The following is a 15,622-nucleotide window of genomic DNA, read 5'->3' as shown; positions in this document are numbered from 1 at the left end:
CTCATCGATCAGACCTGAGGCATTTGATTCTATGATCTTATTCATTTTCACCAAGGCTTTGAATGCTCTGAACTTTTCGAAAGCTTCGTATTTATGCTTCAGAAGTCCTATCCAACACATCCTTGAAATGTCGTCAATGAACAATATGAAGTATTCTTCTCCTCAAGGTGACGTCTTCCTAGTTGGACCACATACATCAGTATGGACAAGTGCAAGTGGCCTACTAGCTGATCCTTCCTTCTCAAGGAAATTAGTTCTAGTTTGCTTCCCAAACTGACATGATTTGCATATCGTATTGTCTGGAATTTTGATGTCAGGGAGATCATGAACCGCCTGATATTTGCATGCTTTCCTTATCTGAGAGAAGCTTAGATGCCCCAATCTTCTATGCCATATCCAGTGTTCATCATTCTTGCTTAGATAGAATGTTGTTGTCCTCCCTTGAGTATGTATAAATTATTTGGTGTTCTTATGCCTTTGATCGATGTTTCTCCCGTACCAAGCTCACGAACAATACATCCATTTGATCGAAATATTACCTCATTTCCTTGATCACACATTTGACTGACACTCAATAGATTATGCTTTAAGCCATCAACATACATAACATTTCCATATTTGACCTTTTCTTTCAAAAGAACAGAACCTTTACCTTTTATGAATGCAGGGGTGTCATTTCCAAATGAGACCTTCTTTTCCTTTTCTAAGGCACTATATGATTGAAGTTTTTCTTTATCACCTGTCATATGTTTCGAGCATTCACTGTCGATGTACCACTGATTTTCCTACCCTTCCGCATATAAGGCTATACCACATCTTTCTGGTTGTAGTTCTTTCTTCCTCCATGTTTTGGGACTCAATGAAGCTTGCTCCTTCTGAGTTGTTTGCCGAAACCTACTCCTGCATTCAGATCTTCATGACTGAAGTTGTTACAAATAGAACATTCTATTTCATTTTCAAGAGAAGAAAAGTTATTGTAGGTTCTTTTCATGATTCCAGTCACATTCCTTTGATTTCGTGCTTCTCTAGTCATGATGGTCTTGTAGGCAACACATTGAGCTGCTTTGTGTCCAAAGTTATGACAAGAGAAACATTGGCCATTGAAGAAATTCCTACGATTATCAAGCCTTCTGTCCAGGTGATTGTAATTTCCATAGGCATTCATTCTTGAGGTAAATTGAGAATGATTTACCTACGGTTGGTTGTAGCTTCTGTTCATCCTTGAATTAGATTGCTCTCGATTTGCTTGGTGATCTCTGTTCATTCTTGAAGTAAATTTTCCCTGATTTACCTGGTGATCTACATTGTGCCTTTGCTGTAAATTGTCAAGCTGTTCACTTCTCCTTGCTACTTCAATATAACTTTTGGAGGTAGATGGCTTCTGTGCTTGAGATTCTTCTTCAGTATACTCAAGGCCTGTCTTGATTAGAGGAGAACACTGCACTTTGATAATCTCATCTAAAGTTTCATATCCTTTAGCAAATCTAAGATTAAGAGCTTTTGTTTTCTCAATATCTTTTCTAAGTCCCACAATTTCACATTCTAACTTTTCATTGTGTTTTTCCCTTTCAGCAAGTTGGAATGTCAGAGTATCTATAATCATATTATTTTCTTCTAAACAAATTTTAAGTTTAGAAATTTCTTCATAAAGACCTTCTTCATCTATAGCATCCAAGAAATCATCATCTTCAAAAGCCATCAAAAGTCTATAATCATTACCTTGTTCATCTTCATCATTATTTGAAAATCCATCACTGTCTTCATGTGTATAATACCTCTTCTTACTTACATTCTGTTTTATGTTCCATCTAACTGGTTCCTTACCTTTGTCAAGTTTATCTTTATGAGGACACTTGGCTACATAGTGACCGACTCTTCCACAAGCAAAGAATTTAAAAGGTAGCTTACCTTTGAATCTTCCAGAACCCCGTTGAAGGTTCTTGACAAAGTTTGATTCTTCCTCTCCTTCTGACATATGTCCTGACTCATTGTATTATCCTTTTCCTGAGGCTTTGAATGTAGATTCTCTCATGTCTGATGGTCCCCCTTTTCTCATTTTGAAATAAATTAGGATTCCGTGTAACTGTGACATGGTAATGCTTTGAAGATTCTGCTTTTCTTCTATGGCCAAAACTTTTGATTCAAACTTAGAAGACAAAGATCTTAGAACCTTTTCAACCAAAGTAGCTTCTTTTATCTCTTCACCCAAGTTTTTCATACAATTAACAATCTCATCTATATGTAAGAAATAATTAGCCACACTTTCATCATTGTGCATTCTGAGATTTTCATATTGGATTCTGAGAGTTTGTAGTTTTGCACGTTTTACCTGATCATCTCCTTCATAGCTCAGAATGATCTTGTCCCATATTTCTTTTGCGATTTTGAGCTGCATAACCTTGACAAATTCTGATTGAGATAAACTCCCTAATAGAGTATTGACAGCCTTTGCATTTGTTTCATACTGCTTCTTACCAGCCGTATCTGTAGGAGTTGCCGATGGAAATGTGTATCCTATTTACACGATATCCCAAACTTTTGTACCAAGAGATTGAAGATAGGCTGTTATTCTTACCTTCCAATAGAGGAAGTTTCTTCCATCAAAGATTGGTGGCCTGATAGATGCCTCCTTTTCGTAGTTTCTCATGATGATAGATCTTCCTTCAAGCGATCAAGCCTCTTCTGAAGGACCTGCTCTGATACCAATTGTTGGAAATAATACTGAGGGGGGGGGGGGGGGGGTGAATCAGTATTATCAAATCAATTATTTTTCATTTCACAATCAGATTTGTATACGCTACTTCAGCTATGGGAAACTGTGTATATACGCTACTGTGTCTAAAGAAACTAGCGTATATCAGAAAACTTAAGATTCATTAATTGTTGATATTTAATAGTGCATCAGGACTTCATTAATCATAAGAAAAATAAACAAGAGCAGTAAAACAGAATAGATCATCACACACATGGACACAAAGATATAAGGTGGAAACCCAATGTGGGTGAAAACCACCTGCTGCAATTTGTCTCTATCTTCTTTTAATTAGAAACTTCTTTTTACAATGATTTTGTACTAGTGTGGTCTTATACTAGTATGCAGGTTGCTACCTATAGAAGGCTGCAACCTTCTCTAGTTCTCCAGCTTCTCCTGGAAGGGAGCTACAATGCCCTTAGCTCTTGTACTAGTTGAGGTACTAGTACGTAGGTGCTGACCTACATAAGGCTACAACCTTCTCTTTTCTTCTAGGGACCACGTTTCATAAATTTTCAGACTGGATCCATGAATAACATCAATCAAACATCAAGTATATCTGTATCAACCAATTTTTTTTGCACCAAAAAAAACTGAATCAAATAGTCACTTCTCTGAATTTTATACCCAAAAAACAGTAACAGTAACCAGACATCAATTCTGAACCCAAACCACTGCAGCAATAAATAGAAGTAGCTAAAACATATATCAAGAGACGTATGCTACTTCAATGTGTACAACCTGCATGCATACGCTTCTGAATTAAGGCCAACCTGCGTATACACTATTTTGAATTACAAAACCAGCGTGTATACATGCCTTTGCTTCACTGAACATGTGTACAGATCTATAAAAGATAATTCATCCTTTTCACTTATTCAGACATCAGTTATACCCAAAATATTAGATTTATAGATCAATTCATGCGCCAAAATAACAGATCAAAATCACACAAAGATAATACTATTCAAGCCTTAAGATCTTGACCCATCAATAATACTTATCCTTCTTCTTGCGCTTAGGTTCCTCCTTGATTCAGATCCAGCTATGCACCATAACCCAATGACCAGTATTTCAGATTTACCTCTTCATCAGATATTCAATGCTTAAGTCCATGTACATGCTTAATGATCTCCTTCCCCTTTTATAGTCTTAGGCCTTACACAATACCATGGTCCAAAACCATAAAGAATCAATACCTTGGACCAAATACCTAGGTTCAACAGTTCAGACGAGATACTATGGTCCAAAACCATAGGTCCAAATACCAAGGACTAAATACCATGGACTAAAAATAATTTTTCCCACACGTACGTGCTTTTTCGTGTATGAAAGTGCCTGCATATGTATATGCGACTTTTGATTGGCAATCCCGCGTGTATACGTGACTTCGTCAAAGGAAACCTGCATATATCTCTTTTTCTTTCATTCTGAGAGCCTGAATAGTGATCTGCCATCTGAGTGAATTGCCATCAAGGACAACACCTGTGTCATAGTGCCAAACCTGTGTCATAATGCCAATAGGAACAGAGCTGCCTGGTAGACCTATCAATGGTAGGATGTTGAAACATTGTGTTTTTAAGGAATAGAAGAACTTCTCGTTAGATTCATTGTAGATACCATTTTCTTTGTACTATTATGTTTGAGGTAGCTCATGTCAGAAAGTTGAAGCTCGTGGAGAAGGCCCTGAACTTTTCGTCATGTTTTCCAGCATAACTACAACAACAACAACAACAAAAAATTAGATGCAGTAAAACACTAAAGAGGAGGATTCAAGGCTACTAGTCTACCGTTCTTGAAATCTCACAAGGAGAGTGACATCCCTAGCTGGAGCCACTGTTAGGGTCCTATGATTCATAGGATCAAATGATGATTGAATTTTTTCTTTTAGTATATCTAATTGTAAATAATATTGTATATTGCAAATGATTTCCAATATATATATATATATATATATATATATATAATAAAAATAAAAAATGAAAATAAAAAATGGAATAGAAAAAGAAAAGAAAAAAGGATGAAAAGAACCCCATAAAAAAATAGAACTGAAAGTGATGCAAATTCAAATGCCACTACTAGATAAATGCTTTGATTTTCTAGAATAAATTGATTGTTGTGTGCAACTTGTTTAAAATGCCACAACCCTGAGTCATTGTTTGGGTCATACAGTGTAATCATGATCAAACAAGTTTCAATTTTTGTTAATTAGATTAGAGAATAAAATTAGCCAAACTGTGTAATCTTGGATAATGATAGTTAGGTAGATTAGGTGAATAAATTGATCCAACAGTTTAATCTAGATCAATGAATTACTAGGGTTAGGTTGCAGTTAGATTAGATGATTTTCCCTTTTAAAGAAAATAAAACAAGGGTTGGCCCCTCTAAATGCACCCTTGGTTAGTCAAAATTTACCCTAGTCTAGAGGAAAATGGAGATCAAAAAGGTGGACATAAAACAAATTAATATTTCCAGTCTTCTTATGCTTAGTGCCAAATGTAAGTTTATCCAAAGTCCGGAGTTCATATTGTAAAGTCACAAATGACAAAAGTTAGTTTTCATATTTTTCTAAGCCCCATGCTTCATCCAACCGAGGATTAATATCGACGACCAAATCAACGGCTCCCGGGGCCTTCCACCCCCCCTCCCCCCCCCCCCCCCACCTTATCTATCCTTATCAGTAGAGGGGGGGTCTAAAAATGCATTTTCCCCATCCGTCCCCATGCCTCTGTGTCACTCCCTCATTCTTTCACACCCCCCTTGGAAAACCACCTCACCACCACTCCTTCTCGCCAACATTCCCGGTGCCTATTCTACCACTCCCTCCATGACACATTGTCCCCCTATCCACTAATTATTAAGAATTTATTCCCCGACTTAAATTGATGTTAATCTCTCTAACATATCCACGTCTAAAGCTGACACTCTCAACCATAAAAACACCAGAGTTTCCCACATTTTCTTCCCTTCGCTGTCTCTGAACTCTGCAGGTGTTAAACTTCACAATTTTCCCATTTGTCTGATTGGATATGAGTAGAGGACTTCTAGCGGCCAAATCATCATCGTCATTACAAGCCACCTTTAGTTTTCAGGTTTTTTGGATCAATTCCCTAAATTCCCCTATCTTTATGTTCCTCACATTTCTAGATATGTCCAACAAAACTTAGGCCGCCACCAGTGCTGAGAATCCCATGATCCCTCCCCCCATTGACCTGGATCACCTCCTGCTAATTGACCGAGATTATAAGATCTCAAAAATAAAGTGCGAATTCAATTTTTTTGAGTTTCACAATTGAGATCTTGATCTTAACCATTCTGATGAAATTGGCCTCTGGAAATCAAATCTGCCCCTCTACATGTTTCCCCAAGCACACTATTTTCCTGAATTCATCCTCAAATGCAGAGTTGATTACATACCAAATCAGAGAGCCATTATAGCCCCCACAGGTGAAATTTTGTTTGCAATTACCCCTCAGTCCATCCAACAGATGATGCACATTCCTGAAAATAGTGCCTCCACCCCTTTTTCAATAGAAGCCCTAAATTATACCAAAAGCTAGATTTTTCCAAAAGGGCTAGGATTTTTAGATCTTCCTACATGAAAATGCACACTTTCCTAAGAGAAACCCTCCCTATCCCTCTTCAATGTTTCCATAAAGAGCTAAACAAATCATATCAATGATCTCCTATTTATTAGGTTACTATTCTTATGAGTGGGTAGATGAACCCATCTTAGGTTTTCTATCAATATTTTCCACTAAAGACAATCCCTTAGTTGTGTTTGATTTCAGCCAATTTCTTGCTAATATGATCCATGAACAATTCCTTAAACTCCAAACTGAAGGAATGTTCATATATTCTTATGTTATTATGTATCTATTTTTATTTTTCCAAGCAGAAAAATTCCCATTTGCAGTATAGAAACTCAATGAGCAGAGGTAGCCACAATCAGTTATATTGTGTACCTCTACTTTAAGAAGAAATTCAGAATATTATGCATTTAAATACTTCATAGATTAGCTTTTGTAGTCATCTACTTGTTTGTTGATCAGTCTAAAGAACCCAGGGTCAGTCAAGAAATCCAGAAGATCTTACACTTTAGTGAGCAAGAAAAGACAAGTGATTGTTACTTGTACCATTATTACACTGAAATCATAGTATATGGGTGTGAATTTCCACCCTATAAGTTACCCAGATACCTTCCCATGAGGATTTTTTCCTTGGAATACATTAGGCAAATGATTAATTCTGATGAAATCCATTTTGTTGCAGCCAAGAAAAAATCACAATTCAGGATAAAAACACAGGTGGGGCCTTTTATTTGTAACAGCAGGGCAGGAAGCAGATGAAATTCTAAAACAGATGAAATTTCCCCTAAGATTTACCTAGTCATATGAACCATTTCAAATAATTTTAGAGCCTAGGATGGAACAAAAGGCTACACCATATGTGCATACTTAGAGACCAGAAATTGAAAAATATATGAACTAGGATCAGTGGGAAGAGAACACTTTACAAGAGGCAGAGGAGCAGCTTCTGCAGAGGACCACTTCACATACTCTTGTTCCTTAGGAAAAGACAGAGAAAAGACCAAGAGAAGAGGACTCACCTTCATTCGTAGAGCTCTCATCTAATGAGTTCAAGATTTACATGAAGAAAGCTAGGAAGAATCCTACAACATGGTTTGTAGAACAAGAAGAAGAACAAGGACCAACTACAATAGTTATGAGAGGTCTACCATTTCAGACACATTCAGAGGATATATCTACAGGGTCCCCAACTTCATCATTTTCACAGGGAAATCTAGAAAACACTCCAGCATCAGAAATTGTCCAGAGGTAGAAAGAATTAAATATTTTTGAGAAGTACAAAGAGATCAAGCAAAGAAATGAAGCCCTCAAGCACAACACCTACACACAGTTTTGGAAGCAAACTTCCACCACTCAACATAGGCTCATGTCAGCATTTGATATAGAAAAGGGGAGAATGCAGATGGCATTCTTGCAAGCACAGGTCCCCCATCCACAATCAATAGCACATTACAAGCAAAGCACATTTGAGTTTGAGGCAAAGGATGTCCATCCTTTGGACTATATGGACATGCATAGGCAAACTAGAGAGATGGTTTACTCCACATTCACACAGACTGCAATAACTGCTTCCAAATTGCAAGTATCCTTAAGTAACATTCAATCACAGCTAAAGCTTGAGAATATTTCTTCTTTGGCTAAGGATAATAGAATAAAATCCTTAGAAGATCTAGTTATTAAAGCAGGGTATGATCCAAGAAACATAAAGGCAGTGGAAGAAATCATAAAAAAAGAAGAATGCTAACATTTCTTCTCTCAAAAAACAATTAAAATTGCCAGCTACTGAAGATCCTCAAGCTAAGGAGATGGGAGAATTGGAAGGTCAGAAAGAAAATATGCTCATGCTCATCATGGAGTAGAATACTCAGATAAAGGAAATGGAAGCAGAAATGGACAAACTCATCAAGGAGAAAGAGCATAATTCTTAGCTCACTTTGGTACAAGGAAATCATTTTTAGAAGAATTGACATATGATTTAGACATCCAGTATGAAATCAAGCACGTCTCTATTTCCAAGCCAAATTTTTCCAAGTATACTGAAGTGGACAAGGTCTACTGAAAGTTACTCAAGATGTCTATCCCTAGTGAACAATGTTGGGATAAATTGTGTGAGTTACTGGAGTAAGAAGATGATTTTGTTTTTCCAACACAAGCCCAATAGTGCAGCAAAAATTTGGGGGCCAGATATTCAGTAGTTCCACAAAGTTAGGGCCACCAATCTAAGCAGTTTTAATTTTCCTATATTTTTTAACAAATAGATAGAATTGTTTTTAGAAATTCCTAAAATACATCTTAATCAGGTTTGACAGGATATTTTTTAAATAAACATATAAATACTTCTCTTTTTGAAGTATGAAGGGTTGATTTTTTCATTCCAGAAATCTATTGTACTCTTTCATTTGATGGGTTGATTAGTAAAAAAAATGAAATTCTTCACAGGATTCATGTGTTGGACCATTTGATGAAGTGCTTCTCTCATTGTCTATGTGTTTATTTCTTGTTTCCATACTTATGTGTTCTTAAATCTGAATTATTTTATAGAAAGTTGATGAATATAATTTGTTGAAAGATACACTTTGATTCTAGTTCTGGATAATTTCATTGTTTTCTTCTGATATTAAGTTAAAGAATTCTTAACTTCTCTTTTGCTTAATTGAAGCTATTTCTATTCTTCTATTACATTTCATTTAAATCTGAAATATCCATTTAGTTCAGCTATCTTGCCCTGTGAAACTCCTTCGAAAATCTAAGACAAATCCACGTTAAGTTTGTATACCCCATAGCCCAATGGAAGTTTCAGGCATTTAATCAACCAAACCAATTTTAAAATCAAACTTCGAACTCTCATAACTAACCTAAAATTACAAATACAACAAAGTTAAATCTAACATTGAGATCCCTCTTTGAGTTTAGGAAGGCTAGATCCTAAGCTCCAAAGTGGTTTTGTAGTTAACTCTATGGTTTCTTTCACAACTTCAAAAATTACATAGTGATAACATCCTCCATGAGACCTACTACCATATGCCCCATTAGTCCTTTCCTCCTACCATAATTGATTTGTGGCTATCCTTCTCTCTGCAAATATGATAAACTCTAAAGGATCATTGCATTTACATATCCTTGCTTTTCTTGAGCTCTAGCAAGTATTTTTTGTGCATCAGCCAACCTTCTATTATCTTCCTTGCAACTTTTGATCTATGCCTTTAGGCTTATCAACTTGTTTGCTAAATCAAGGGAGTACTCATCTCCTTGTTGCTCAGCTGATTGATAAGGAGAGTCATGTGAAATGTAGTCCACCATTATGCTCGTCATCTCTGATCTTCTATCTCCTGCAAACATGTCACATTAGATAAAAAAAATATAAATATAATCAAAATCATACCTCAGCGAAATTTAGGGGAGGTTAACTTATCTGAACAAATCAATCCAAATTAGCAGGATATATATACATAATGACATCAACATATCAATCATATCAACATCAACATCAACATCACCATGATAACACAATACTAGAACACTGACCATAATAATGCATGCATAGAAAAAATTTCAGCAACTAACATGCATGCATAATAATCACATCTAGCCCATCTAGTCGAAGTGCTTGAACCTGGCTCTGATACCACCTTGTAAAGCCTTGTTATAGACATTTTTGTGCCTTACAGCTATAAGCATGAAATGTCCATAATCCAAGGGATCCAAAGTCCCTAAAAGTGTTGTTCCTGCCCCTAAAGGAACAAGGTCAACCAATGACAGCTTCTCCCAGAAGTTCTCCACCAGAAACTGCTCAAAAATAGTCAAATCAGGATCAATTCAGAAGCTCCACTAGCTGCTTGCGTTGCAAAGCACCCAAATGCACTGGCTAGGTGCGTTGAAACACACTTGAATGCACTACCCGGGTGCGTTGAGCGGGAAATGACAAGTGGCAGAGTCATTCAACGAGGTGGAGAGACAATGGAAGCTTCCAGAATCTTCTCCAATGACACTTGCCTCACTGAATTCGACCAGTGATGAGTAAGAGGCTCTCAGTCTCCAAGTGGAAGCAAGAACTGATAGAGAGAGGCCACAAGTCAAAACATAAGCTGACTCATCCTCTCTGCTTACATCTATATATGGATCCCTAATCCCAGAGATCCAGAGGCTGGAATTTTGTACTTTGCAGAGAATTGTTGTTGGTTTGAGATTGAGATTAGTACATTGGGTGATTTATGCTTTGTTGGAGGTGAGGAAGGGATTCCTTTGCTGGGAGGTAGATGCTGGATCGGGACTCACTTGGTTGTATCTCCTCTTGGACTTTGTTATCATATCAATAAAACTATTTTAGTTTCTCCTACATGCTGTGTATCAATGATGTTTTGTTATATTTGCATGTTTAGCTTAATCTGATCCTAAGCTTTTTATGAATGTAAATCTATATCTTTGTGTAGTTTCTCTCTTCTGTGATCTTACAGGAATTTGGTGAAGCTGGGCCGGTAAGGGAGCAGGGAGCTGGGAGCTATTGAAGAGAGGAGCGATTGGATCAACAAACTAACGCAAGACACAGGTTAGTTTATCCTTCCTCTTCATTTACATTTCATAAAGAAGAATACTCAAGTAGTTTTCCTTGTTTGTTGCTAAGGCACTGTCACACCTTAGAGTGGGATAGGGGCGTTCTGAATAGATACTTTTCCCAACAACAAATTGGCGACTCCGCTGGGGATCGTATCTAGTTAGTTTATTTGTGTTTCTATTGTTGTTCTTCTCATAAACTTAGGAGTGGCGAATCGAACTGCATTTTCCATTTACAAATGCAAAGTAGAGATCTGCTACTCTAGTCCATTCACTGGGCCTGTTTATGATCTGAACAGCTGATCCACAAATGCTCTAACTGCCCTTTGTGATAGCTCTTAGTCCTCCTTTAAATTATCCCTCTAATTGTACCTTACTGATAGCTTTTATCCGGCCAAAAACCATATATTAAACTGCAAACCGTGACCCAGAACCCAGAGAAAATTCTCGTTTCTACTTCAGCGCAGGCTCTTTGAAGAGGTTCTGCATTTCAACGCAGGTCCCGAGAGGGCTACCTGCGCTGCAATTCAGTTTCTCTGTGCAACAGGTGCGCTGATCAGCCCTTGCCCTGTGCAGATGTGGTTCTTTGCTTCATTTTGTTCAGTTTTATCTCTGATTTTTGCAGCCTGTTATCAGTGTGTGTACCTATCTGAAAACCCCTTTTCTTTGCCTTAATTCTGCCTCAGTTGTATTAAAGAAACTGTATTTGTTTTTGTGTATTTGTTACATCATTTGCAGTTTCCCATTACAAAAGTGAACTAGTCATACTGTCGCCCTTAGATCTAGACCTGTCGTAAGTGTCGTTTTGATCTTAGGAGTAAGTGTGTTTGCTGTTGACAGTTGATTGCGCTTTTACTTTTGTCTTTTGGATTGAATTTGTGAATTTCTAGTGTCGAAACAAGTGTTTACTTCAAAATCATAAAGTGTCGTAATCATCTTTTTGATTTCGAAAAGAAGCTTGTTTGTGTTTTTCACTTGAAATCGAATTCAAATTTGTACAACAACTTTCTTTTTAGGCATCAATATTAAGAAAGTGAAAACAAATACATGCACAAGTGCATTTGCATTTTGATAGTTTGTATGGTTTGATTTAGGAAAAGTGCATTTACAGTGTGCTCTATGCTCTTTGAGAAAAGATTGTGTCTTTCTTTTCCCCTTGTAGCTAGGATTTTCATTGTGGAAAAGAGATAAAAGCTTGCTTATCATCTTTAGACTGCATTTAGGAATTGTATCTACATCTCGTGGTGATCCAAAAAGGCAAACTTCTAAGAAATATCAACCTAAAATAAATTGAATGAACTTAACAACGCATTGGAACTTAACGCACAACATAGAGGTCTAGGCTAGAGACGTGTTCCGGCGTCGTAAAACCTGGTGACTGTCGGCCTCACTGATGGTTGGGTGATTCCTCTTGAGAGACGATAAGTGCCAGTACGGATTGTGCTCCCACGTACCGTCGAGTATATATTGGGAGACCCCTATAGGCATAAAACCTTTATCCATAGGAAGCCGTGTTGGCCGCCCTACTGATCGCAATGCACTGAACACAACATTCGGGAAGATTGACCGCCTGTACCCTAAAAAGTATTCTGCGGTTTTGCGATTGGTTTGGCACACCCTCTACCTAGATCTCCAGAGTAGTCCATTTCGTTCCTTTTCAGACTCCTTAACGGAAAAGGTCCATCTGAGCACTTGTCACTTCAGGCTCATTAAAAATCGAAGGAGACTAGAGTCATCTTTTGCTTTTTCTCGACTCTTTAAAATTGAAAAAGCAAGTTGTGTCCAAGCGTCGTTAAAATTTATTTTAAACGGAATATTCATTCCCTTTTTCCCGCGTTGATCTTTAGGTTGAGAAAATGGAGCCTACCAACCAAGGAATTCCCCTTGGTGGAAATCCTAGTCCTTTCTCCTCTTGGGGAGATGTTGGTGCACCCCATATGGCCACATTGTCGCTTCCAGGACTGACAATTGGCTTGCCGGTCTGGCTCTTCTCAACCAATGTCGTTCAGAACACCACTATTCCTGAACAGTCGAATCAGCAGTTAGACCAGTCCAGAGTTACCCACCAACCTTCCACTTCCTCTAATTCTTCCTCCCCTCCTTCCTCTTCGCTTGATGGGGCTGGCAAAGCCAAAATTCAAGTTCCTAAGGAGAAGAAGGAAAAGAAGAAGAAAGAGAAGAAGAAGAAGGAGCCAAAAGCGACTGGGGGCAAACGAGTGTCGTCTAACGAAAATCCACACACTGCACTGACCAGGCCTAAATCGCCATGTGTCATTTGCAAGGGAGACCACTTTCACAGGGATTGTCCCTGCATCCCTCGGATACTAAGGGACTGGTCTCCCCGTTTGCACAATCCGGTGGCATCAACCTCTGATAGCCATGTTGAAAGCACACCGTCAACTAGCGAAAGTGAAGTCCCAGGACAAAAAGGGAGAGCTAGATCTCCTTGTAAACTGTGCAAAGGCAATCACGCCATCCACCGTTGTCCCTTCTTAGACGAAGCTAAAAGAGTTTTGGATGATCGTCCGGTTTCACTGTTACGACTTCCTCCTGGATATAAAAAACTCTTGCCGAGTCCTTCATTAGTTGAAAATCCAGCTGGCCCGCTCAAGTGGTCAGCTGAAGTGCCGGTCATTGAAGATGAACCAGCTGAATCCATACCTGACGAAAGTCAAAAGGTCGAGGCGGCAGTTGACCCGGTCTTTCCTTCAGAGGTTTTATCTTCGAATGATACAGTCACTGAGGAGAATAAGGATGACACCGTCCAAATTCTCTTCATCAACACAGACTCCGACGAACACGGGGCAACCTACCCATTCCTTTATCGCAGGAAGGAAGTTCGTCAAAGCCGTACCCGGCCATCTACTCGGTCCCACCACCAAGCAACCTAGTTGTATCCTTCGACTGGAACCAACTAGGCAGACCCCGTTTTCCAGCAAGCATACCATTCTGAATTATCGTTCAAATATACAGAATGGTCATGGCTAGCACCATCATTGATGAGGGGGCATCTGTGAGTATCCTTTCCTCTATTGCTTGGAAAGCGCTTGGTTCGCCATCGCTTTTGCCTGAAATGAGAAATCTGACAGGATTCTATAAAGGAACCAGTCGACCTTTAGGGATCCTCCCCAATGTGCCCATAACATTGAAAGGGAAGACCGTTCAAATGAACGTGATGGTCGTTCAAGGACCCCTGGATTATAACCTACTCCTTGGACGAGACTATATATATTGCATGGGATCCATCGTCTCCTCACTCTTTAGAGTAATGTGTTTTCCGCACGAAGGAAGAGTGGTCAAGCTCGTAGACCAGCTTTCATTTCCCAGATCACGCATCGCAAATAGTCATATACCATCCCTAAATGGTCTCTTCACGCAAGAAATGTCTCAACCCATGGTCCGTCCTCCCGATGAGCGCGAGTGATTCCAAAGGATATGACTGGAACCCAGGGGGCATGCATCCTGGTCTGCTTCGGCAGGAAAACTTCGGGTATAGGGTAGGTTTCCGCGGGAGAATATGACTAGTCTGTACCCCATCCGTGATTGAGATAGGGGTTATTCTGGAATAAGATTCTCTTGTCAAAGTTATGTGTTTGGCGCTTGTTGTCACTCACCTTTGTTTATCTCGGTAGACATCGCCGAAGAAATGTTTTGTTTGAAAGATTAATAGAACAATCTTCGGGTGACCTGAAAGAGGTAGGCCTCTCTCGGTAAAACAATTGTTTTGGCGGAAGTGAAGTAGAGGTAACCTTGAAACTCTGTTTTATACCTGGGGGCATGCAAACCTTTTGGAGTGCAAGCAAAGAGCGATTATTTATCTGTTTTTTGGATTAGTCGTTTCCTAACTTGCATAAAGAAAGGAAGTGGGGCAAAAATCTAAATGTTTCTGTTTTATATGAGACATTCTTATCATATGACTAGATAATCGAGCAATTTTAGCACATAGTTCATGCTCGTTAAAAAATAAACATAAGATCGAGCAAGTGTTTCAACCCATGTTTAAGCTCATTAAAAAATGAACTATCCTCCGGTAAATAACCACTGTGAATGTAACATTATCAGCCATTAAAGCCTTGGTCGTGTTTGCATCGTCACCTCCACTTTTCCATTGGCTGATCATTCACCTCCATTTGATTGTTTACCCATTTTGAGGAACAGCTGCGAAGAGTGATTTCACTAGCCATCCTTTTGACACTGCCGTGATTGGAAAATTCCAACCCTTACCTGGAATCAGCTGCTACCCGTTTCATCACTCGTTCCTCAAAAGACGAGTCTTCTTTAAGCTCTTTTCATCTGACTCATAAAATATGAAAAGATTGCAGAGTTTTGGCCTTCCAGCTCGTTAAAGGGACCGGAAGTTCTATCCCTCCTCTATATTTTAATCTTTTTGGACCTGAGGGATTATTGCACATAAAGATCGAGCGCTTGCTTTGTTCGGCTCGTTAAAACTATCGAAAATTCATCCCTTCTGTATTGTTTTATAATTTTTCGGACTTAGGGGATTAGATGACGAAAAAGGAACTCTGGAGTTAACTTTACGTACCTTTTCAGACTCTCTAAAAATGAAAAGGACCGAGTTATCCTTGTCGTTAAACTCGTTAAAAACATTAATAGCGACAAACTTGTCTTTAGACGAGAACGAGTTTCACTATCGCTAGGCTCGTTAAAACATAGCGATGGGTTTGCCCGAAGGGAAAATTATAGAACAAGCATATGTTATCCTCCTCAA

The sequence above is a fragment of the Pinus tabuliformis genome, chromosome 3_2 (assembly GCF_031772625.1).
Source record: "Pinus tabuliformis cultivar Carrire ecotype Pingquan chromosome 3_2, CPIR1, whole genome shotgun sequence".
Taxonomy (NCBI): Eukaryota; Viridiplantae; Streptophyta; class Pinopsida; order Pinales; family Pinaceae; genus Pinus; species Pinus tabuliformis.
The sequence above is the reverse complement of the archived record's forward strand: the minus strand, read 5'-3'. Positions refer to the sequence as shown.